The 24,979-nt window shown below is 44.5% G+C and overlaps 1 protein-coding gene and 1 long non-coding RNA gene across 2 annotated transcripts in view; one reads left to right on the top strand and one right to left on the bottom strand.

The window, feature by feature from the left end:
- LOC122459526 overlaps positions 1-2,058 on the bottom strand; it is a 90,659-nt gene extending 88,601 nt beyond the window's left edge. The window contains exon 1 of the long non-coding RNA XR_006280285.1: positions 1,431-2,058. This is a non-coding gene — a long non-coding RNA (uncharacterized LOC122459526). The remainder of the gene's footprint in view (positions 1-1,430) is intronic.
- The window catches only part of LOC122459444, a 472,186-nt gene that overhangs the window by 423,078 nt on the left and 24,129 nt on the right, over positions 1-24,979 (top strand). The gene's annotated exons all lie outside the window — the stretch shown is intronic.

The following is a 24,979-nucleotide window of genomic DNA, read 5'->3' as shown; positions in this document are numbered from 1 at the left end:
CTAGCTGTGTGCACTTCATTAGCCTAGTTTGTTGCAAGTGTAGCTGGAAATGAAACCCTCCCATTCTCATTTTTTTGTAAGTGAGATTTTAGAAATTCAGCATGAGTCAAGTTCATCCATGCTTGTAGCTCAGTTGACCATGTGAATTTACACTGAGAAAGAAGGTGGCCCAGTATTTTAAAAATAAGAAGATTTCAAAAAAAAAAAAAAAAAAAGTCAGGCTTCCTCCCTGTTAAACCTTCTGGTTTAGCTTGATAAGCTCTTGCTGGGTGATGCAAACTTCCCTAAAAGCAATTAACTTTTGCAAGTCTTTTGAAACTTCTGGGGAGTAAAGGGCAAAAGGCACAAATACTCTAGTAATTTTTAGGTATGAGCTGTTCTGAGCAACTGTGTAGTTTAATTGTTCTGCTGCTCCTATGCCAAATGCTACGACTATTACCTTACGCTTACATAGCATTTTCATTTTGATGGGTCTCACAGTGCTTCACAAATTAAATACGCACAACCGTACTGAAATGCAGACACTTCTGGGGTGAGGACAGGCCCCAACTCTCATGCAATGTTTTAATGCACTACATAACAAAGGGAAGGAGACAGACATGGGGCTACAGGCATTGGAGCCAACTCCTATCCCCAAAGTGTCATGGACTCTTTCAATTAAACCTGAAAATCTGAGGGTTGTTTTTTGTTTTTGTTTTTTTAAAGACCCACACAAAATAAGATACCTAGTTCTCAATTCACCTGCTAGAGAAAGAGGAAGAATTAAATGGACCCTAACATGAGTTAAAAGTGTTGCTTCAGAGAGTAGGGACTAGGTATTTGTCTCCTCAATGGACTCTGCTTTTCCAAGTAAAGGCTGGTCGTATGATTAGTGTGCTGGACCTCAGGAAACATGAGATCATTCCCACCTGCTCCTGTGTTGCTTCATTTCTCTGTGCCTTAGCTCCCCATATGGAAAATGGGAATAATAATAAATAATAATTAATAATTATACATAATAGAAAGCTCTTTGAATAGTGCCTTGATCTCATCTAGTGCATCAAGGCACTACAATTGATAAGAAGGGACAGCTTGCTTAACCTGCGACGAAGAATTCTGACTCTGCTTCACTGAAGACAGATTCACCAGGGATAAGATATCAGACAGGTCATAGCCAAGGCTCTACATTCTCTACAGCAAATTAAACCTACATTTTGCAGCATTCTGGTGGAAATTCTGCAGCAGCTTCAAATAAAGTCAATAAAGAAACTTCCATTTTTAGATTGAACATGTTTCCAATATGCTGCACATGGTTCATTGACAGTGTGTAACAGGGCACAGATTCACCACAGTGGGACCTCCTGTTGGTTGGGGAATCAGCTATTTCAGTGGCACGCCTTTACTAGTGATGTCTCACCCTCTGTTACTTTCTTGGTCTCCACCATCCTCACCTTTGGATCCCCGTCACTCCCGGACTGAGGCATTCGCTTCTGGACACTGCCCTCCAGCTGTGCCCACTCCGATGGCTCTCCCCACTCTTGAGGGGGACCAGCAGCTTCTGGTTCTATCACTCGCCTCAGTAGCTCACTGCAGTCCTTAGTCTAGCCCCTTCCTACAAGGGTAAACTGCAGTCTGGCTTCGCCACTCAACACTTGCAAGTGTAGGGGAGGCAGGGGAAAAGGAGAAGGGGGTCCCAACCCAGGAACCCTCTAGCAACAGCTACTTACTATCCTCATCCAGCTCTCCTGTACTGCCTACTTCCCTGGGCCACTTTCCCATAGCCCCAGCACCTTCGCTGCCCCTTTTTGTCAGGGCCCCAGTCTGGCAGTCATCAGCCTAGCGCTTGCCCAGCCTCTGCTACCCCTGCCTTAGCTGTATCGCTAAGATCTAATTCTTCTCCCTTTGCCCTCCAGGGAAAGACTCCCCTCCTCTCTGCCCTGCAGCCTTCTTATAGGGCCCAGCCTGGCCCTGATAGGCTGCTTTCAAGCCTCCACTTGATTGGCTCCCAATAAGCCATTCCATGATTGGTTGGGGCTCTGTACAGCCTCTCTGGCTTGCGCTAACCCCGTCCATACTAGAGTGGGGGCAGCTGCCCCAGTACACAGTGTGTAACTGTGTCAGAGAAGATAGCCAGGGTGAAGCTGGAAGATTGGCAGCTGTTGGTAGGGGACCTTTGGGGCTTGGCACCTGGGCTGGCAGTTTGGATTGTGGGATAAGAAAATTAGCTGGAAGCGTGTGCTAAAATGATCAGCAGTGAAATAGTGAATCCCACTAAATTGGAATTGTCTCCTTTGGGCTTTGGTATTAACAGCACAAGAAATTGAAAGCAAATGGGCAGGTCTTTCCTCTTAGGAGGCTGCAGAGTCAGAAAATCATTGCTACATCAGCATAACAGGCTTGCTCTTGGGCTCACAGCAAACCACTTCTGGGCCCCCATTTTGAAGACAAAAATGGTTTTTATTTAGTTGTCATCCCCGTTAGGCAGGGCATCATCTCCATCAGTCATACTCAGCCACAACTCAGTTGCTGGCAGCAAATCCAAACAATCTCACAGTGGACCTAAGTTCTCTCAGAGAGGCTCTGAAAGGCAGCAGTCTCTAAGCAGTTCCTGGCCCAAGCAGCTCAGACTCTGTGGGAAGTCTGCAAGATCAGCTCTCCCACCCAGCCATCGGCCATCAGAAACGGGCTCTCCCCTTTTAAGCCTTCCAAGAGCCAACACCTATTTCAGGTATAGTGAGGTGGGGCTAACTGAGCTCATGTTCTTTCCTGACCAGTGTGGGGTGTCTAGATGTCATCACAATCAGTTTTATACTCATTTCACATTTTCAAGATTTTGTTTATATCCTTAATGGCTACAAACACTTAAAAATGAAACTTTAGCTTCTAGAGCACAAATCCGAATTCCACAGCAAATTCTATGACCACAGAGTCACAGTAGAGCTGGTCAGAAATTTTCTAATGGAACATTTTTCCATAAGAAAATACCAATTTGTCCAAACTGAAATGTTCCAGGGAACATATTGATTTCAACAAAATTCCAGTGCAACTGGGGAGATTTAGATTCATAGATACTAAGGTCAGAAGGGACCAGTCTGATCAGCTAGTCCAACCTCCTGCACAACGCAGTCAACAGAATCTCACCCACCCACTCCTATGAAAAAGCTCACCTATGTCTGAGCTATTGAAGTCCTCAAATCATGGTTTAAAGACTTCAAGGAGCTGAGAATCCTCCCTCAAGTGACCCGTGCCCCATGCTACAGAGGAAGGCGAAAAACCTCCAGGGCCTCTCCAATCTGCCCTGGAGGAAAATTCCTTCCCGACCCCAAATATGGTGATCAGCTAAACCCTGAGCATATGAGCAAGATTCACCAACCAGATACTACAGAAAATTCTTTCCTGGGATACTCAGATCCCACCCATCTAATATCCCATCTCAAGGAATTAGGCCTATTTACCCTGAATATTTAAAGATCAATTAATTACCAAAATTACATCATACCATCTTCTCCATAAACTTATCGAGTAGAATCTTAAAGCCAGATATGTCTTTTTCCCCCACTGCTTCCCTTGGAAGGCTATTCCAAAACTTCACTCCTCTGATAGTTAGAAATCTTCATCTAATTTCAAGTCTAAACTTCCTAGTGGCCAGTTTATACCCATTTATACCCTACCTGTTAGACCGGGTTTCTTTAGAAACCTATCTGGTTTCCTGCTAGCTTGTCTGCCCAGCTCCTGGCAGCCCACCATGGAATAGGAACTCTAGTGTACAGACAATTTTAATATGCAGGCATGATCCAGGTACCAACTGGCTTCGTGAAAAAGCCTCTCAACGAGGCTTGGTTGAAAACACTGGCAAGAACTTCAGGTGAAATAAGCTTATTTTGACAGGAGGTTAACTTGTTCATGAAGTTTAGTCTCTAGAAAGGTTTCAGAGTGGTAGCTGTGTTAGTCTGTATCAGCAAAAACAACGAGTCCTTGTGGCACCTCAGAGACTAACCAATTTATTTGGGCATAAGTTTTCATGGGCTAGAACCCACTTCATCAGATGCATGGAGTGAAAAATACAGGAACAGGTATAAATACATGAAAAGATGTGATTTGCCTTACCAAGTGTGAGGTCAGTCTAACGAGATAATTCAATTGACGGCAGGATACCAAGGGAGGAAAAATAGCTTTTGAAGTGGTAATGAGAGTGGCCCATTTCAGACAGTTGACAAGAAGGTGTGAGTAACAGAAGGGGAAAATTAGGTTTAGGTTTTGTAATGACCCAACCACTCCCAGTCTTTATTCAGGCCTAATCTAATGGTGTCCAGTTTGCAAATTAATTCCAGTTCTGCAGTTTCACGTTGAAGTCTGTTTTTTCGTTGAAGAATTGCCACTTTCAAGTCTGTTATTGAGTGACCAGGGAGATTGAAGTGTTCTCCTCTTGGTTTTTGAATGTTATAATTCCTGATGTCAGATTTGTGTCCGTTTATTCTTTTGCGTAGAGACTTTCTGGTTTGACCAATGTACATGGCAGAGGGGCATTGCTGGCACATGATGGCATATATCACATTGGTAGATGTGCAGGTGAACGAGCCCTGATGGTGTGGCTGATGTGGTTAGGTCCTATGATGGTGTCTCTAGAAAGCGTGTTATGATTTTGTCTTGTATGTAATTATTGGTTTCCTGTTTCTATTCTTTGATAATAAACTTATTCTTGTTTCCACTATAAATATACCTAAATCCTGGGGGGTAAAGCTAAGTGGTGATCCTGAGTTGAATCCTACAAGCTAGTATGTACTTTTCTTTTGGGAACAGCGGGCTTGGTGATTCTGTGAGTGTCTAGTGGATCAGGAAATGCTCCAAGAATTCGGGGGTTGGAGTGTGCCTATAACTACCTATACAGAGGGAGCAAAGCCTGTGGAGGCCTGGAAAGTAGTGTTTGTGCAGCTAGATGCTGGTGATTTCCATTACAGGCACAGACCAGATTTCTTCACACAGAGGGCAGGTGGTGGTGAGGTGCCTCACAACTCTCCAGGGAGCATCACAACAGGTGCTTGTATAGGTTGAGTATACATTAGGCAGGAATTGTTTACATCAGACAGGAAACTGAAAGGCAGCAAATTTTAAACTTATAAGACAATGATGGCCCATGGAACTCATTGCCACAGATATCACGGAGTCCAGCTGCTCAGCAGGATTCCAAAAAGGATTCAATATTTCTATGAGCAGTGAGAACACATAAAATTACACTATTAAGAATTTAAGAACTGTGTTTAGGGCAAGGATTCTCGCAGCAAATTTTTTTGTGGCCCCAGAGTGCGGCCACCAACTCTCACTGGTAGCTGCACTGATACTTTTTTCCTAATGACAGGTTTCAGAGTAGCAGCCATGTTAGTCTGTATTCGCAAAAAGAAAAGGAGTACTTGTGGCACCGTAGAGACTAACAAATTTATTTGAGCGTAAGCTTTCGGAAGCTACAGCTCACTTCATTGGATGCATTCAGTGGAAAATACAGTGGGGAGATTTATGTACACACAGAGAGAACATGAAACAATGGGTGTTACCATACACACTGTAAAGAGAGAGATCACTTAAGGTGAGCTATTACCAGCAGGAGAGTGGGGGGGGGGGGAACCTTTTGTAGTGATAATCAAGGTGTGCCATTTCCAGCAGTTGACAAGAACGTCTGAGGAACTAGGGGGGGTGGAGGAGGTGGAAAATAACATGCGGAAATAGTTTTATTTTGTGTAATGACCCATCCACTCCCAGTCTCTATTCAAGCCTAAGCCAACAACTACTGATGGGGGATAGAAAGGAACTTTCTCCGTGGGCAGGTTATTCAATAGCTGCCTTTGCAGGTTTCTTGCACCTTCCCCTGAATCAGTTGGTACTGGCCCCCTTCAGAGATAGGATACTGGATGAGATAGATGACTATTCTGATCCAGTATGGCAGTTCTTTTGCCCTTATGTTCCTATGGCAAAAATCACATGCAAAGAATAATGAAAACTAAATCCTTATGTTGTACTTGCAAAATAATAAACACACTATATAAAACGTACAGATTTGGTTGGGTGTCCTGTACAAAGGGATCTGTAATCTTAGACTAGTTCTAAGTGGTTGAGGCAGACAACTTCAGATGCAATCTAAATTTTGCTTCAGTTTAGTCCTAAAACAGCACTATCAGCTTTGTTCTCCATGACAAAGCTGTACCGATGACCAGAAGGTAAGTATTTCACAATCTATTGATAAGATTATATCTCTAGATACTTTCAGAGGCGTGTCATGTTGGTATTGACTCAATTTTTGCAAACAAACAAATGCCACTTCTTGAAATTTCACTGTATTTCCTGTATTTCAAAGACACTTGGCAAGTATTTGCAAGCATCTCAACTCACCATCCAACTGTGGGCTGCAGAAATTTAAAAAACAGCAAGAGCTCCAGATTCGCAGCAGTGACCAACATGACAATGAATGGAGTTGCCACAATTGCAGTGATTATTGCTTCTCTGCTTGGTGTGGAGATTGTCATAGGACTTGTTGGAAATGGTATTGCTTTGAGCATCTTTTGCTCCTCCAGGAATCTCTGGTCATCAAGCACCGTGTATTTATTCAGCTTGGTCATTGCTGATTTCTTCCTGATAATCAACTTGCCATTTCGTATCCACTACTACATGGAGAATGAAGTCTGGGTCCTCACAGAGACATTTTGCCATGTCAACCTATTCATGTTGTCAATGAACAGGACAGCAAGCATTGTATTTCTCACTGCCATTGCAATGGATCGCTACTTTAAAGTGGTTCATCCTCACCACCAACTGAGTAAAATATCAACATCCTGTGCTGCAAAAGTAGCAATTGCACTTTGGATCATAGTTATACTTATGAACAGCCATGTCTTTACCTTGGATCATAATCAGAGTAAGAACAGTGCATGCCAAAGTTATAACCTTCATCTTGAACCACAGGCAGCAGCCAAATGGCATGCAATATTATTTTTTCTTGAATTTTTTCTGCCTTTAGGCATCATCATGTTCTGTGTTTGCAACATTATCTTGAAGCTCAAGCAGAAGAAATTGGCTAAAAGGAACAAGGTCCAAAGATCTGTGAAAGTGCTGATAGTCATTGTTTTGGTATATACCGTCTGCTTCTTGCCTACTATTTTAATTGCTGCAGTTGGGCTGGTTACTATAAAAGTATTCCCTGAACACATTGGCACTATTGACCAGTTATTACATGCCTCATTTGCCTTTACATACCTAAACAGTGCACTTGATCCAGTTCTGTATTGCTTTTCAAGCCAAGTGTTCCTAAAGAGATGCAAGAAACTGCTTTGCCAGGCTGGATGGTTTAAAACCTCTGTGACAGAAGGAACCAATGAAACTTTATCAAGGTGTTCTGAACAAAGAATGAAGACCCTCCAACCATCAACAGTAAGGAAATAGAATAAGTACATGAGCCTAGGCTTGCTGTACTACAGCCAATACTTGTACAATAAGAGGACATTTTCCTAAAATTGGTTGAGTAATAGTCTCCATAGAAATTGAGCAAGATCTACAATGCCTGCCCTGTGTTTAGGAGTAGCTGAGTGCACACAATTCCCAATGACTTAAAGGGGAATTGAGAGGGCTCAGTACATCTCCTCTGAAATCAGGCATCATGTATATAGCACGTGGACTGAAGACAGTTAAAAGGGCTGAGTACCATTTTCCATGATCTAGTGCTATGAGTATGGGATAGAGTTATGAATTCTTGATTATATTCCTGATTCTGCATTTGTCTAACTGCATGACTTGGGCAAATCATGTGGACTAAAATTTTTGAACTCTGTGTTTAGGCCCCTATATAGGGAGTCTGATTTTCTGGTGTATGGAATGTCCTTAACTCCCTCTGAAATCAATGGAAGTGATAGGTGCTCAGATCTCTGAAGATCAGGCATTTATTTAGGTGACTTACTTTAGGCAAGCAAATTTGAAAGTGTTGCCTTTAATTTCTCTGTGTCTCAGTTCCCCATATGTAAAATGGAGAATACTACTACTTCCTTACTTCACATGGGTGCTGTGAGGTATTTGAAATTTTCCAGAGAAAAGTGCTACAATATTTTAATGTATAATAGTAGTAGAAGTAGTCTAATTGCATATGTTAGTCCAGATTTCCATCCCAGTTATACTCATCATCATCATCTATTCTCTGCCATAGCTTTGCATGGTACTCTACAGAGACTTTTTTAAAAGACCTGAGACCAAATTTTCAAAAATGCTCAGCAACCGCAAATAGGGCCAAATTTTCAAGAGAGCTCAACTCCCATTTAGGCACCAGAAAAAATGAACAGGTTTTCACCAGTTCTGGGTGCTCATCTCTATTGAAAAATCTGTCTAGAAGCATCAAAATGGGAGTTGCTGGGAGCTGAGCACTTTTGAAAATCTGACCCATAATCTCTGCCCCAATGAGTTTACAACCTAAATTAGCCAAACCTAGATTATGGAGTGAACTCCTGGTCCCAGCAAAACCAATGGGAGTTTTGCAATTGACGTCAAGGGAGCCAGAATGTCATCCATGAAATGGAAATAAGTGATAAAAAGCAAGGTGTAAGAAGTGCTTTGTATTAGGAGTGTTTAAGACATTTGGCACACAAAAAAAACAGTGTCCTTCCGGGCACAGGGAGCAGTGTGAAAAAAGGCACTGAGGCAGGAATGGAAAGAGGAGACATAACCACAAGGTGAGAGGAGTGAGCAGCGCACAAGGTGGGAGGTGTGGAGCAATGTGTGAGGAAACATGAGCTACTCCAGAATGACACCAGTGTGATAAGATCAGAAACTGGCCTATCATTTTCACGAGGAAAATTTTACATGGTTATAGCAGTAACAGAAAACAATCAGATCTGCTTGGTAATCACTAACCCAGCCAAAATTTCCAGACAGACAGTGGGGAAGCAATGCACATGCCTTTGATGAAAGCCAAGTAACTAAACCCCTAGATTCATAGATATTAAGGTCAGAAAGGACCATAATGATCATTTGACTCTAAATATTTGTTCTATATGCCACCTAGATTGTGAGTAAGTGCCTAGATCACAGGCCATTGTTTTCATGATAATTTAAGTTTACAAAAATATCTGTAAATAAAAAGGCCTGTTTCTTTTAGAAGCATATGCTATGCCATGAGTTATCATTTTCTCTGGGACATAATGGAGAACTGTGAATGTGATTTTTATTGGCATTCCTAACATACCCAGTGATAGCTTCAAAATGTTTTCCTCAGTCAGCAGTCAGTGCCTAACTCAGTGGCTGGGGTTTTATTCTGAACAATTGTTTTGAACAATTATTTACTCTCCAGGGCATTCTTGTAATTTTCTGTAAGGAAGGAGGTGGGTTAACATCAGTTTCCATGGATGGTCCTTTTAAAGGATGTTGTGCCACTAGATCACCACAGTGTTCTGAAAGTTTACCTGGGAATAAGCATGTTTTAGCATAAATAGTAAATTGCAATAGAAATTACTGATCCAGCTCCTCTTTGGGTGTACATCTGTGTTGTCAATGGAGCGACACCAATTTACATTGGCTGAGGATCTGGGCCAAAGTCCATAGCTATATTTGGCATTTCTAGCCCTATCATAGTGCAATGCACAACACCAACAGTTGACTCACTTCAGCTGAGGAGTTCACCAGCTCATCCCAGGGCTGAATTTGGCCAAGTGAATCTAGTGATTAGAGAAGGTGACTGAGGAATTGGGACTTATGGCTCTTCAAAATTGCCACTTAGACACTGTATGACTTTAGGAACAGTTACTTAGCCGTTGTGTCTTATTTTAACCTTTTATAAAATGCATATAAAAATACTTGTGTGCCTCACAGAGATGTTGCGAGGATTAATTCATTGATTGGTTGAAAAGCACTATATAGTTTCAGATGAAGGGTGCTATCTTAATACAGAGTAGTTATTCCTACTGTAAGAGTTCAATGTCAAACATTTCAACTTTTTCATCCAGCTTTAATTCTCATTTAACAATTTTCAGATGAAACTTTATGCCATATCTAAACAAAAGGCCTGATTCTGATCCCACTTGCACTGGTGTAAAGTTGGTGTAAGTCCAATGATGTCAATGGTGTTTCTCCTAGTTTACACAGACACAAGTGAGATCAGAACCAGGCCTGGAACATTTAATGATTAAAACTGAGAAGCTCTGTTAGCATTAAAAAATCAGTATAAAAGCAAATTTTAGATTTTGTGGTCTGTCCGACATTCCCTGGGTGTTCAGAGCGACCATTGAATTCCCTGGGAGCTTTAGGAGAGCAAGGAATGTGGGATTACATCCTTCTTTGAGATGAAAAACACCCCTGTGCAGAGGGCCAGCACAAAACCAGACACAATCATCATATCAGTGGTGGATTAGCCACTGGGCCAATGAGGCCCATGCTCGGGACCCCTGGAAAAATGGGTTCCCCTGCGCCCTGACCTGCTCCTCCCACCCAGTGCTCCTGCTGGGGAGCGGAGGGGGGGTGCGGGGGCTTGCCCAGTTCCCCCTGCCTGCCCAGCGCTCCTGCTGGGGAGTGGGGCAAGCCCCCACATCCTGACCCAGCTCCCTGACAGGAGTGCTGGTGGGGGGTCAGGGCAAGCCTCCACACTCCTACCCCATTTCCCCAGCGGGAGTGCTGGGGGGCAAGGAGAAGGGTATGGAGGGGACTGCAGGTGGGAGGGCCCCCAATTGCTCTGGCCCAGGGCCCTACAAACTCCTAATCTGCCTCTGCATAGCAGAATAGTTTATACTCATGCTGTTAATTCCTTTGATATGTTTTGGGGGGAAACATTCAAAGCTGTTAAGAACTGTTCTCTGCTCCCCACCATTAACTCACTGTCAAAATGTATTTATGTCTTTACAATGATACCTGAAAAAGAGACTGCTCCATTTACCAAGTAGATCCAGAAGAGGACATCTAACTGCTTCTCCCGAGAACCACCCTTAAGCCATGGCCTAGTCTCCACCAACCTGGCACCAGTGCATAGCGGATTTGAAAACAACTATCAGGAGTTTCAGGGGAGTTACCAAAGAAAGCCTGCTGAGACATATTGCAGGCAAGAAGAAGTGGAAGGCTGGCGCAGACCAGGACTAGATCAGTCTATACTAACTCCTGGATGCTTAGCCAAAATCATTCTAAATAGTTTTTCATGGAATGGGTTATTTCATCATGTAAATAAACATATTTGTCTCTTGAGCTGTATATAATTTTGTAATTTAAAATTCACTCAAGTTATTTAGTATGAAGTGGGGTTTTTGTTGCATAAAGGTACTAATGTCTCAAATCCTCCCCTTTGATGCACATTCCCAATAAAGTCAATAAAAAGAGGCATCTGTGCATTTTAGAATTTGATTTTAGGATTTGATGGACTTGATTTTCCACTGCCTTGCACCTTGTTTAACTATTTGTGCCTGCACAAAGTGAGTATAAAATTCTATCATGAGAGCTGACCAATAAATGAGGAAATTTTTCATGAAAATTTTTGCAAATATTTGTTCCTTTTTTCATTAAAAAAAATCACCTTTCCCCCATTCCTATCATTCTGCTTTGAAAGCGTTTGACAATCACTTAGCAGTCTTTTGAGCCAAGGGTCATGACAAGACCAGATGCAAGGCAGGGGAGAATCAGGCTCTTTCTCTGCATAGTAAAGACAAAGACACTGAAGTGATTGTCAGCTCTCATACTTACCTGAGTGAGAGAAGGAATGGTGGGATGCAGGCTAAGTAAATGCAATATTTGGCCAAATCCTACTTTCACTTGCACCAGTACAAGCTCACTGACTTCCACAAGTGAGAGAGAATTTGTCCAAATAGTTGTATTGCTGTTTTTTATTATAGCCTGTATAGAGATTAGCCAGGGCTCATCTCTCTCTGGCACGGTGGCAGGGGTGGCTCTACCAATTTTGCCACCCCAAGCAGTCGCCACTGAATTGCCACCACCACAACAGCGGTGGAGCTGCCGCCAAATTGCCGCCACGCCCAGAAGAGCAGTGGAGCTGCCGCCCAAAAGCCGCCATGGCGGGAAGAGTGGCGGAGCTGCCGCTGAATTGCCGCTACGGGACATGGACTGCCGCCCCATTCTGAATGCTGCCCTAAGCGCCTCTTTGGAAAGCTGGTGCCTGGAACCAGCTCTGGGCGGCAGGAACCCACACTGCCTCACTAAGTTTAGGAAGAGGTCTAGCAGGGAGTTAGTCCGGCCACAGGAGTCTTCCTCCGCAGCCTTTGTGAGGGCAGAAACAACACAGTTAGTCATCAGCCCAGGCCCTAGGTCAGGGTGGGGCAATGGTGAGTCAGGTGCTCAGGCCCTCAGGCAGGGGCTGAGTAACAACAGTTTAGCAACAGACAGCTGCAGTGACACAGGAGCCAGCAAACAGAGGTGTAAACCAGGGAGTTTGAGTGGAAGTTTGCAAGGGGAGTTTGGGGGAAGACTAAGAGAGCCAGGCAAAGGAACAGACAAGCTAGTGAAGGGAGTGTGTGGTGGTCTGGCAGTGTTTTGGTGCTCATTGGGGTTTTGTTTTGCTGTGGGTGGTGGTGGTTTGGTTTGGTTTGTGTTTCCCGGACTAATAGGACTTAGGTGAGAAGGTAATGACAGACACAGAGGCAGCAGTGATAGTGACCCAAGCAGTGGAAGACACAATGAAGATGACTGGATGTAGAAGCTGTGGCATGTACATGATCCTGGATCGGGGTACCTGAAAAGAGTTTAGTCTGCATGAAGTGCCGCTTGATAGAGCTGGGTGAGGAAAGTGGACAATGGAAGCATGTGACTAAGAGAACCAGGCAGAGGAAAAGACGGGCTAGTGAAGGAGAAACAGAGCTCAGGAACAGGTTTGCGGAGTTGGAAAATGAAGAAGGGGCACAGCAGGTGGTCACTGAAGGTGAGAGGGCAAGGAAGAAGAGAAGAGCAGCTAGTCCTATTGGAAGAAGGCAAGAGTCAATGGAGATAACACCAAATATGAGCCCCAGGAGGATACGGGATGGGTTGCAGAGGATTGCAAGGGACAACAGGAATCGAGAAGACTTGTGCCAGAGGGAGCAGGGGATAGACTGGAGAATTGCACCATCACCAGGAAAAGGCAGGGCTACGTGACTGGGGACTCCTTACTGAGAAGAATAGACAGGCCTGTAATGAGAGCTGATCCAGAGAACAAAAGGGTATGCTGTCTGCTGAGTGCTAAGATACGGGATGTGGACCTGGGATGAAGAGGATCCTAACGGGAGTGGGAAAGAATCCACTGATTGTCCTTCATGTGGGAACAAATGATATGGCTAGATTCTCACTGGAACATATCAAGGGAGACTATGCCAGACTGGGGAAGATACTTAAGGAAATCGAGGCTCAGGTGATCTTCAGTGGGATCCTGCCTGTTCCTAGCGAAGGGCAACAAAAGTGTGACAAGGTTATTATGCTCGACAGATGGCTCAGGTAGTGGTGCTATAAGGAGGGCTTTGGGATGTATGGCCACTGGGAAGCATGCATGGGCAGAGGACTGTTCTCTTGGGATGGACTTCACCCGATTAAGGAGGGAAATAGACTTCTAGGATGGAGGATGGCACAACTGATCAAGAGAGCTTTAAACTAGGAATTTGGGGGAGATGGTTGGGAGATGTCCAGGTAATCTCCACGCCGGATTTTAACATTGAGAGGGAAGAAAACGCAGTAAGAAAGGATACAGCAGTGGGTAGGAGAATGGACATAAGGCGGAAGGGTAGTGTACATACCAATCTAATAGGTGATACTGGTGGTAGAATGTCTGTGCCTAATCAAGTAAAGAATGTGAGTGAGACCAAACAGCAAAAATTAAGATGTTTGTACACTAATGCAAGGAGCCTAGGTAACAAAATGGAGGAATTAGAGCTACTGGTGCAGGAACTTGCATAATGACAGGTTTCAAAGTAGTAGCCATGTTAGTCTGTATTCGCAAAAAGAAAAGGAGTACTTGTGGCACCTTAGAGACTAACAAATTTATTTGAGCATAAGCTTTCGTGAGCTACAGCTCACTTCATCGGATGGATAAGAGAAACATGGTGGAAGAGTAGTCATGACTGGACTACAAGCATTGAAGGGTTTGTGCTGTTTAGGAGAGACAGAAATAAAGGCAAAGGTGGTGGAGTAGCCTTGTATATCAATTATGAGGTAGACTGTAAAGAAGTAAGAAGTGATGGAATGGATAAGACAAGAGTCTGTCTAAGCAAAAATCACATTGGGGAAGAAAGCTACTAGAGCCTCCCCTGGGATAGTGTTTGGAGTGTGTTATAGATGGTCAGGATCTGATCTGGATATGGATAGAGACCTCTTTAATGTTTTTAATGAAGTAAATACTAATGGGAATTGTGTGATCCTGGAGACTTTAACTTCCCAGATATAGACTGGAGGACAAGTGCTAGTAATAATAATAGGGTCAGATTTTCCTGAATGCAATAGCTGATGGATTCCTTCACCAAGTAGTTGCTGAACCAACAAGAGGGAATGCCATTTTTGATTTGGTTTTGGTGAGTAGTGAGGACTTCATAGAAGAAATTGTTGTAGGGGACAACCTTGGTTCGAGCAATCATGAGCTAATTCAGTTCAAACTAAATGGAAGGATAAACAAAAATAGATCTGTGACTAGGGTTTTTGATTTCAAAAGGGCTGACTTTAAAAAACTAAGGAAATTAGTTAGGGAAGTGGATTGGACTGAAGAACTTGTGGATCTAAAAGTGGAGGAGGCCTGGAATTACTTCAAGTCAAAAAGTTGCAGAAACTATCAGAAGCCTGCATCCCAAGAAAGGGGAAAAAATTCATAGGCAGGAGTTGTAGACAAAGCTGGATGAGGAAGCATCTCAGAAAGGTGATTAAGAAAAAGCAGAAAGGCTACAAGGAGTGGAAGATGAGAGGGATCAGCAAGGAAAGCTACCTTATTGAGGTCAGAACATGTAGGGATAAAGTGAGAAAGGCCAAAGGCCATGTAGAGTTGGACCTTGCAAAGGGAATTAAAACCAATAGTAAAAGGTTCTATAGCCATATAAATAAGAAGAAAACAAAGAAAGAAGAAGTGGGACTGCTTAACACTGAGGATGGAGTGGAGGTTAAAGATAATATAGGCATGGCCCAATATCTAACCCAGGGGTCGGCAACCTATGGCACGCGTGCCAATTTTTAATGGCACGCTGCTGTGTGCTGGACCCGGGCAGACAGCAGCGTGCCACTAAAAATCCTGCCCGGCCCAGCCCACTCTTTTCTGCCCCCCGTCCACCACTCTCTCCTTGCAGGGCAGGCAAGCTTCCCCCTCCCCCCACCTCTTCCCCCAGCATGCTGGTTCCTGCCCCTCCTTCTCTCCCTCCCTGCGGCCGATCAGCTGACGGCCCTTGCTACGGAGCAGGGGAGGTAAAAGCAGAGCCGCAGTGCACTCTCTGCTCTGGGGACCTTGGGGAAGGGGGTGGAATCAGGGCATATCCCCTCCAGTCCCCTGCCGTGAGCTGCTCAGGGTAGGGGGCTGGGAGCATCCTCACGACCCCAGCCCACATGCCCAGCCCTCTGCCCTGACCCCTGCACCCCTCTCACACATCCCCAGCCCTCTGTCCTGACCCCAAACCCTCCTCAGACACACCCAGCCCTCTGCCCTCACCCCTGCACCCCTCATACACCCCAGCCCCGTGCCCTGACCCCTGCCCCCCCACAACCCCAGCCCTGACTCCAACACCCCCCCACACATACCCAACCCCCCCAACCCCCTGCCCTGACTCCTGTACCCTCCTCATACACCCCCAGTCCCCTGCCCTGACTCCTGCACCCCCCACACATACCCAGCCCCCCCACACTCCATGCTCTGACTCTTGCACCCCCACATACCCACTCTCACTCTGAGCACCAAATGGGAGTTTCTGCACACACACACCCCACATTCCCACCTGCACCCCTTGCACCAAATGGGAGCTTCCCAGGTAAGCACTCCACACCCAAACCTCCTGCCCCAACCCTGAGCCCCCTCCCTCATTCTAGCTCCTGGCCAGACCCTGCACCCCAACCCCCAGCCTGCTCTTTCACCCCCAGCCCTGTTCTCAGCACACTCCCACCCTCATCTCAGTGCAGAGAGAGGAAGAGAATGGCTAGAACCAGGGAGAAAGTAGATACCTACTCTATGTGGGCAGGGCCGGGATCCCAGACCATCAGCAGGCTGAGCAGGGCTGGCAGCTGGGACCCTGGTTGGCAGGAGCCGGCGGATGGAACCGCAGACCGACAGCGGGCTGAGTGGCAACGGGCTGAGCCACTCAGCCCACTGCCAGTCTGGGGTCCCGGCCACTGGCCCTGCTCAGCCCACTGCCGGTCTGGGGTTCTGGCTGCCTGCCCCTTGCCAGCCGGGGTCTCGGCCACAGGCCCCGCTCAGCCCACTGCCAGCCTAAGTGAACGGAACCCCAGATCGGCAACGGGTTGAGTGGGCCGGTGGTGTAAGATCAGCATTTTAATTTAATTTTAAATGACGCTTCTTAAACATTTTGAAAACCTTGTTTACGTACAACAGTAGTTTAGTTATATAATATATAGACTTATACAAAGAGACCTTCTAAAAAATGTTAAAATGTATTATTGGCACGCGAAACCTTAAATTAAAGTGAATAAATGAAGACTCGGCACACCACCTCTAAAATGTTGCCGACCCCTGATCTAAACAAATACTTTGCCTCAGTCTTTAATGAGGCTAATGAGGAGCTTAGGGATAATGGTAGGACGAGAAATGGGAATGAGGATATGGAGGTAGATATTACCACATCCGAGGTAGAAGCCAAACTTGAACAGCTTAATGGGACTAAACTGGGGGGCCCAGATAATCTTCATCCAAGAATATTAAAGGAACTGGCACATGAAATTGCAAGCCCATTAGCAAAATTTTTTAATGAATCTGTAAACTCAGGGGTTGTACTGTATGACTGGAGAATTGCTAACATAGTTCCTATTTTTAAGAAAGGAAAAAAAGGTGATCCGGGTAACTACAGGCCTGTTAGTTTGACATCTGTAGTATGCAAGGTCTTGGAAAAAAATTTTGAAGGAGAACGTAGTTAAGGACATTGAGGTCAATGATAACTGGGACAAAATACAACATGGTTTTACAAAAGATAGATTGTGTGAAACCAACCTGATCTCCTTCTTTGAGATGGTAACAGATTTTTTTAGACAAAGGAAACACATTGGATCTACGTATCAGCGGGTAGCCATGTTAGTCTTTAAGTCCAGTCTCCACTGGACTCCTTGTTGTTGCAGTGGATCTAATTTACCTCGATTTCAGTAAGCCATTTGATACGGTTCCACATGGGGAATTATTAGCTAAATTGGAAAAGAAGGGTATCAATATGAAAATTGAAAGGTGGATAAGGAACTGGTTAAAGGGGAGACTACAACGGGTCACAAAGAAAGGTGAACTGTCAGTCTGGAAGGAAGTTACTAGTGGAGTTGCTCAGGGATCGGTTTTGGGCCAATATTATTTAATCTTTTTATTACTGACCTTGGCACAAAAAATGGGAATGTGCTAATAAAGTTTGCAGATGACACAAAGCTGGGAGGTATTGCCAATACAGAGAAGGACCAGGATATCATACAGGAAGATCTGGATGACCTTGAAAATTAGAGTAATAGTAATAGATGAAATTTAATAGTGAAAAGTGCAAGGTCATGCATTTAGGGATTAATAACAAGAATTTTTGTTATAAACTGGGGACGCATCACTTGGAAGTAACAGAGGAGGAGAAGGACCTCAGAGTATTGGTTGATCACAGGATGAATATGAGCCACCAATGTGATATGGCCGTGAAAAAAGCTAATGCGGTCTTGGGATGCATCAGGCGAGGTATTTCCAGTAGAGATAAGGAGGTGTTAGTACCATTATACAAGGCACTGGTGAGACCTCATCTGGAATATTGTATACAGTTCTGGTCTCCCATGTTTAAGAAAGATTAATTCAAACTGGAACAGGTACAGAGAAGGGCTCCTAGGATGATCCGAGGAATGGAAAACCTGTCTTATGAAAGGTTTCAGAGTAGCAGCCATGTTGGTCTGTATCTGCAAAAAGAAAAGGAGGACTTGTGGCACCTTAGTAGTCTCTAAGGTGCCACAAGTCCTCCTTTCTTTTTGTCTTATGAAAGGAGACTCAAAGAGCTTGGCTTGTTTAGCCTAACCAAAAGAAGGCTGAGAGGAGATATGATTGCTCTCTATAAATATATCAGAGGGATAAATACCACGGAGGGAGAAGAATTATTTAAGCTCAGTACCAATGTGGACACAAGAACAAATGGATATAAACTGGCTATCAGGAAGTTTAGACTTGAAATTAGATGAAGGTTTCTAACCATCAGAGGAGTGAAGTTATGAAACAGCCTTCCAAGGGAAGCACTGGGGGCAAAAGACATATCTGGCTTCAAGACTAAGCTTGAAAAGTTTATGGAAGAGATGATATGATGGGATGGCCTAATTTTGGCAATTAATTGATCTTCAACTATTAGTGGTAGATATGCCCAATGGCCTGTAATGGGATGTTAGATGGAGTGGGATCTGAGTTACTACAGAGAATTCTTTCCTGGGTGTCTGGCTGGTGAGTCTTGCCCACATGCTCAGGGTTTAGCTGATCGCCATATTTGGGGTTGGGAAGGAATTTTCCTCCAGGGCAGATTGGCAGAGGCCCTGGGGGGTTTTCGTCTTCCTCTGCAGAGTGGGGCAAGGGTCACTTGCTGGAGGATTCTCTGCACCTCAAAATCTTTAAACCACGATTTGAGGACTTCAATAGGTCAGACATAAGTTAGGGGTTTGTTACAGCAGTGGGTGGGTGAAATTCTGTGGCCTGCATTGAGGTCAGACTAGATGATCATAATGGTCCCTTCCGACCTTAAAGTCTATGATTCTATGATTCTAACAGTGAGCCCAGGCCCTGGGTCCAAAGGCCTGGGAGAGGGGGAGACTGCCACCCATGAGTTGGGTGGCAGAGGGGATGCAGGCCCTTCCACTGCACTGCGTCCCAGCCCGGGACCCTGGCAGTGGCAGAAGACCCGCTGCTGTGTCACTGGGGATCCTGGCTGCAACACACTGACATGGGTTCTGGCAGTGTAGCAGCCAGACTAGGGTCAGCTGTCCCCGGACTACTTCCAGACTCCCCATCTTGAGGTAGCTGGGTCAGGGTGGTGTCCTCAGGGGGGTCCAACACCATGGGTTTCTTCGGATTGCTGGGGCAGGGCAGGCTTAGCCTGGGGCAGGCCTAGCCAGCCCTTGGGTCCGTCGCAGGTCGCTGGGGCTTCCCACCAGGAGGCAGGCATCTGGTCTCCCCGGCGGCAGCTCTCTCAGTGAGCTCTGGGGTCTGGCCTTTATACTTCCTGTGCCACACCTGACCCTCTGGGGGGCGGGATCAGAGCTCCCTGGCTCCACCCATTCTGGTGTCCAGAGCGGCTCGTCTCTCTCTGGAGCGGCGGGGACCCACATCACCTCAATACACAGCCTCTCTTTATTATTGCTGCTTTTATCTGAGATATTTCCTTTGACTTATTCCATAAACCTGGATATATTAGACAACATAATGTTGTACTACATTCTTGACTCCAGTTACACCAGAAGCAAAAAGTAGAGGTTGCTCCTAGCCATCTGATCCAAAGCCCATCAAAGTGCATGGAAATCTTTCCATTTAGTTCAAGGGCCTTTGGATTAATCTCTTTCACTCTAGTACTGTTTTATTGAAACAACTTATAAAGACAGATCAATTATCCCTCCCAAAAATTGCTTCCACACTGATCTTATGTTCATGTGTTGTGTTCTTATTAAACAACAGCCACAGTGTGGACTTGATGCCATTTCTTGTTTATGCCTGACAATCTGCTTAACAGATTCTTGCTGGTGTGCTCCACTGAATACTAGTCAGCCAGATATACTAGGATGTGCACAAATTGCCAAGGAGCATAGTATAACAGCCAGACCTGATCAAATAACATGGAAGGAATGATCTGTTTGAGAATTTCCCACAGTTAGGTGCAATATTAGATTCGAAATGACTCATTAATAAAAGTTGTATGTGGAGTACTTTCTGTGGCTAATTATTTGTAACTCATTCAGAACAGTTCTTTCAGAATTCTTGTGTAAGCTGGTGAAGCAACTCAAGACAAAATTCACAGGGTCAGCTAATCTGATCTCCTTTTCTAGGAAGAGCTTTGATTCCTGGTCACAGATAATACTTTAAAAAGGAACGAAAAATAGTCTTCAGGTAGCACCTTATGTAGTAAATTATACCTGACAAAGCAGTCTAGATTTTGAGTCGCAGCAGGGGATAAGTGCAATTACCTCTACGCTTCCGCCAACCCTGGGCCATTCTGCACTAGACTGGTAAACAGTGACAACTCAGAGCAGCCATAAGGCTATTATAAGTTGCACCAGCTTCTACTGACCCCATGAAGTCATAACAGCTTGCTGACCATCAGCTGCAGCAAGGAGAGGGGTTGCTACAGCAGTTCTGCACCACCTGAAGCTCTCCCTCAGGCAGGTCAGGATCTGGCCCATGTGTGACCACAGTCCCGGGGAGCCTCACTGAGGTTACTCAATTAGGGTGAACTACAAAGAACGGAGCAGACAATCCCCAAAGCTGGTGGCTATTCCAATACTTAGATTTACCAAGCCAGCACAAAACAGCATCTATAACACTGTATTGGTTACCCAGAAGACAACAACACAGTTCCCTTAAAGACAGGTTTCAGAGTAGCAGCCGTGTTAGTCTGTATTCGCAAAAAGAAAAGGAGTACTTGTGGCACCTTAGAGACTAACAAATTTATTTGAGCATAAGATTTCGTGAGCTACAGCTCACTTCATCGGATGCATTTGGTGGAAAATACAGTGGGGATATTTATATACACACACAGAGAACATGAAACAATGGGTTTTATCATACACACTGTAAGGAGAGTGATCACTTAAGATGAGCCATCACCAGCAGGTGTGGGGGGGAAGGAGGAAAACCTTTCATGGTGACAAGCAAAGTAGGCCATTTCCAGCAGTTAACAAGAACATCTGAGGAACAGTGGGGGGTGAGGTGGGGGGGGAGAAATAACATGGGGAAATAGTTTTACTTTGTGTAATGACTCATCCACTCCCAGTCTCTATTTCCACCAAATGCATCCGATGAAGTGAGCTGTAGCTCACGAAAGCTTACGCTCTAATAAATTTGTTAGTCTCTAAGGTGCCACAAGTACTCCTTTTATTATCTGCCAATGTGTCCCTAAAGGTTGAATCTGGGTCAAATTAGCTTGCAAGTTGCTTAACCCCTTCTGGCCATGCATCATACTTTGTATAAGATTCGTTGAAATTATATAACAGTGGTAGCAACAATGATTTGCATGGTCATACTCTAATCAGATAATGTCACACCATGTAAGTGCATAGTGTGAACAAAATGCCACCAAAGCGGAATTCTCTATTTAAACCAGCAGTTGCTTTTACACCCACTTTGTACTCACATAGATAATTGCACAACACTAGAGAATCAGACTCTGTCTCTAAATGACCAGATCTTGACACACCCATAGACTGCATGCATAAATGATCAGACAGTTCCTCCCCCTCTTGTAATGGTCATGTATGTAGATAGCCAGAGTCCCCTTTGACAGAGGCTGCACCTCTGTCACCTCTTCAGGGCTCCATTTAAATCAGAGCTCCTGTCTGTAGGCTGCCTGTAACAGAGACAGAGAAAAAATCCTCATTTTAAAGAGTTGTCTGGAGTGCTTTTCTTTATTAAATATTTCTGTATAGGTAAAGGACAGAACACAGCTTTCTGGAGAATATATTTTCAGGATGTATATTCATTGGGATCTGACTGTGTCACAGGCTATAATAATTAAAGGTGTCTTAGATAAAAACGATATGAGCTCCCGCTACTGTGCTAACAATGTCCTTTCCCTCTAGGGCTGTGCTCAGGAACTGTAATATGTTCATTCAATACTGCAACATATTGAATAAGAGCTGACAATGTAAAAACAATCTATTAATCATCCTGACACCTAACAAATAACTTTCTCTCTTTAATCTGTAAATGATGATTGTTGCATTTGTTACTAAATTACGCTACAGCTAATCCACAGACTCCATTTGTTGTTCAGCTTTTGGTTTTGTTCCTTTTTATACACATTTTTCAGATTTCTCCTTCTAGCTGTTCTTTTGACCTTTTCTTTACAGAGGGATGATAGAAGAGCTAGGCAACTGTTTTCAGTATAGGTTATACATTCATTACTACTTGTATTAAAATGGTACCTGCAGGTATCCATACAGGTAGGAGCCAGTCCCTGCCCCAAAGAAAGTATACAAGGAAAAAGAAGAAAATTAAAACGGAAGCACAAAGGGGTGAAGTGACTAGCACAAGCAGTGTCAGTGGTGGGACAAGAACACAAGTTTCTAGAATTTCAATCTAACGCTTTATCTACTGTACTACATGGCACCTCAGGACTAAGCTTGATCTGCTACGCTGGCTCACCTTGAGTAGTACACTGAGTACCACTGAGAAGTTGCATTGACTGACAGACTTCTCAACATGAATAAGCATGCAGAATTAGGACCTTAATGAATTTACTTTTTTTTTATGCTTGCAAATTATATAGACAGCCCTTAGAGTAGCTCCAAAGCTGTTCTTTCCTGCAGCCAATGGCTGTAGGGGCTGAAGATGGGCAGTGTGCTCTGCCCCTGGTCATCTTTGTTCTGACATACCCCCTATGTGAAGTGGGAGGATGACACAAGTTTTGTAGAGCTTTTCAACATCTGTGATTGGCTGTGCCTGTATGGCAGCTTTCCAGCTGTTTCATGCTGCCTGAGCATTGCAAGGAAGCCTGAGCCAGGGCCCAGGATTGAGAACACAATGAGCAGAGTTGATCCCACTCTAATACATTAATGGCAATATTCCATTGAAAAATATCTCTTCTCTTTGTTGTAGGGATTTACATGTGTCATTATCCTAAAAAGCACATGGATCATTCAGCTGCCCAGTTTGCAATTTGGTATTCTCTGCAAGAGCCTTGCTGAGTCACAAGAAGGAAGGCATGCAAAGGGTATTGTAACATGGTATCTGAAAGGATGCATATGGGTTTTATACAGTCAGATACTATCCAAAATTATTTACAGAAAAAGGAACTACAGTAAGTGGAAATGTAGTTGAAGCAAAATATTCTAATAATCATTACAAAAACTAGTCTATTGCACCCTGTTTTAGCTGAATGCCCTTGCCCCTTTAGGCCTGCCTCAATGGTAAAACTGCCAAAAGCTTCAAAGGGAAAAGAAACAAAACCACTGTTTGACTACTATGGAGAATAGTCTGACAGGATAGACGATCAGTTGGGTTTCACGGTACGGCCGACCCAAAGCATCCAAAAATTGTGAGTCAGGATGCCCTAAAGTGATGATATTAGTTGAACAATGATGGGATCTCAGAAATTAATACATTGTGTGTGTTTGCCTTTTGGTTTGTGAGCCTTTAGGGGATCATATTTTTAAGCTAATCTCTGAAAACATAGAATATCAGGGTTGGAAGGGACCCCAGAAGGTCATCTAGTCCAACCCCCTGCTCAAAGCAGGACCAAGTCCCAGTTAAATCATCCCAGCCAGGGCTTTGTCAAGCCTGACCTTAAAAACCTCTAAGGAAGGAGATTCTACCACCTCCCTAGGTAACGCATTCCAGTGTTTCACCACCCTCTTAGTGAAAAAGTTTTTCCTAATATCCAATCTAAACCTCCCCCATTGCAACTTGAGACCATTACTCCTCGTTCTGTCATCTGCTACCATTGAGAACAGTCTAGAGCCATCCTCTTTGAAACCCCCTTTCAGGTAGTTGAAAGCAGCTATCAAATCCCCCCTCATTCTTCTCTTCTGCAGACTAAACAATCCCAGCTCCCTCAGCCTCTCCTCATAAGTCATGTGCTCTAGACCCCTAATCATTTTCGTTGCCCTTCGTTGTACTCTTTCCAATTTATCCACATCCTTCCTGTAGTGTGGGGCCCAAAACTGGACACAGTACTCCAGATGAGGCCTCACCAGTGTCGAATAGAGGGGAACGATCACGTCCCTCGATCTGCTCGCTATGCCCCTACTTATACATCCCAAAATGCCATTGGCCTTCTTGGCAACAAGGGCACACTGCTGACTCATATCCAGCTTCTCGTCCACTGTCACCCCTAGGTCCTTTTCCGCAGAACTGCTGCCGAGCCATTCGGTCCCTAGTCTGTAGCGGTGCATTGGATTCTTCCATCCTAAGTGCAGGACCCTGCACTTATCCTTATTGAACCTCATTAGATTTCTTTTGGCCCAATCCTCCAATTTGTCTAGGTCCTTCTGTATCCTATCCCTCCCCTCCAGCGTATCTACCACTCCTCCCAGTTTAGTATCATCCGCAAATTTGCTGAGAGTGCAATCCACACCATCCTCCAGATCATTTATGAAGATATTGAACAAAACGGGCCCCAGGACCGACCCCTGGGGCACTCCACTTGACACCGGCTGCCAACTAGACATGGAGCCATTGATCACTACCCGTTGAGCCCGACAATCTAGCCAGCTTTCTACCCACCTTATAGTGCATTCATCCAGCCCATACTTCCTTAACTTGCTGACAAGAATGCTGTGGGAGACCGTGTCAAAAGCTTTGCTAAAGTCAAGAAACAATACATCCACTGCTTTCCCTTCATCCACAGAACCAGTAATCTCATCATAAAAGGCGATTAGATTAGTCAGGCATGACCTTCCCTTGGTGAATCCATGCTGACTGTTCCTGATCACTTTCCTCTCCTCTAAGTGCTTCAGGATTGATTCTTTGAGGACCTGCTCCATGATTTTTCCAGGGACTGAGGTGAGGCTGACCGGCCTGTAGTTCCCAGGATCCTCCTTCTTCCCTTTTTTAAAGATGGGCACTACATTAGCCTTTTTCCAGTCATCCGGGACTTCCCCCGTTCGCCACGAGTTTTCAAAGATAATGGCCAAGGGCTCTGCAATCACAGCCGCCAATTCCTTCAGCACTCTCGGATGC

This window comes from Dermochelys coriacea, chromosome 3 (genome assembly GCF_009764565.3).
Source record: "Dermochelys coriacea isolate rDerCor1 chromosome 3, rDerCor1.pri.v4, whole genome shotgun sequence".
NCBI lineage: Eukaryota > Metazoa > Chordata > Testudines > Dermochelyidae > Dermochelys > Dermochelys coriacea.
This window is presented reverse-complemented; position numbering and strand designations above follow the sequence as displayed.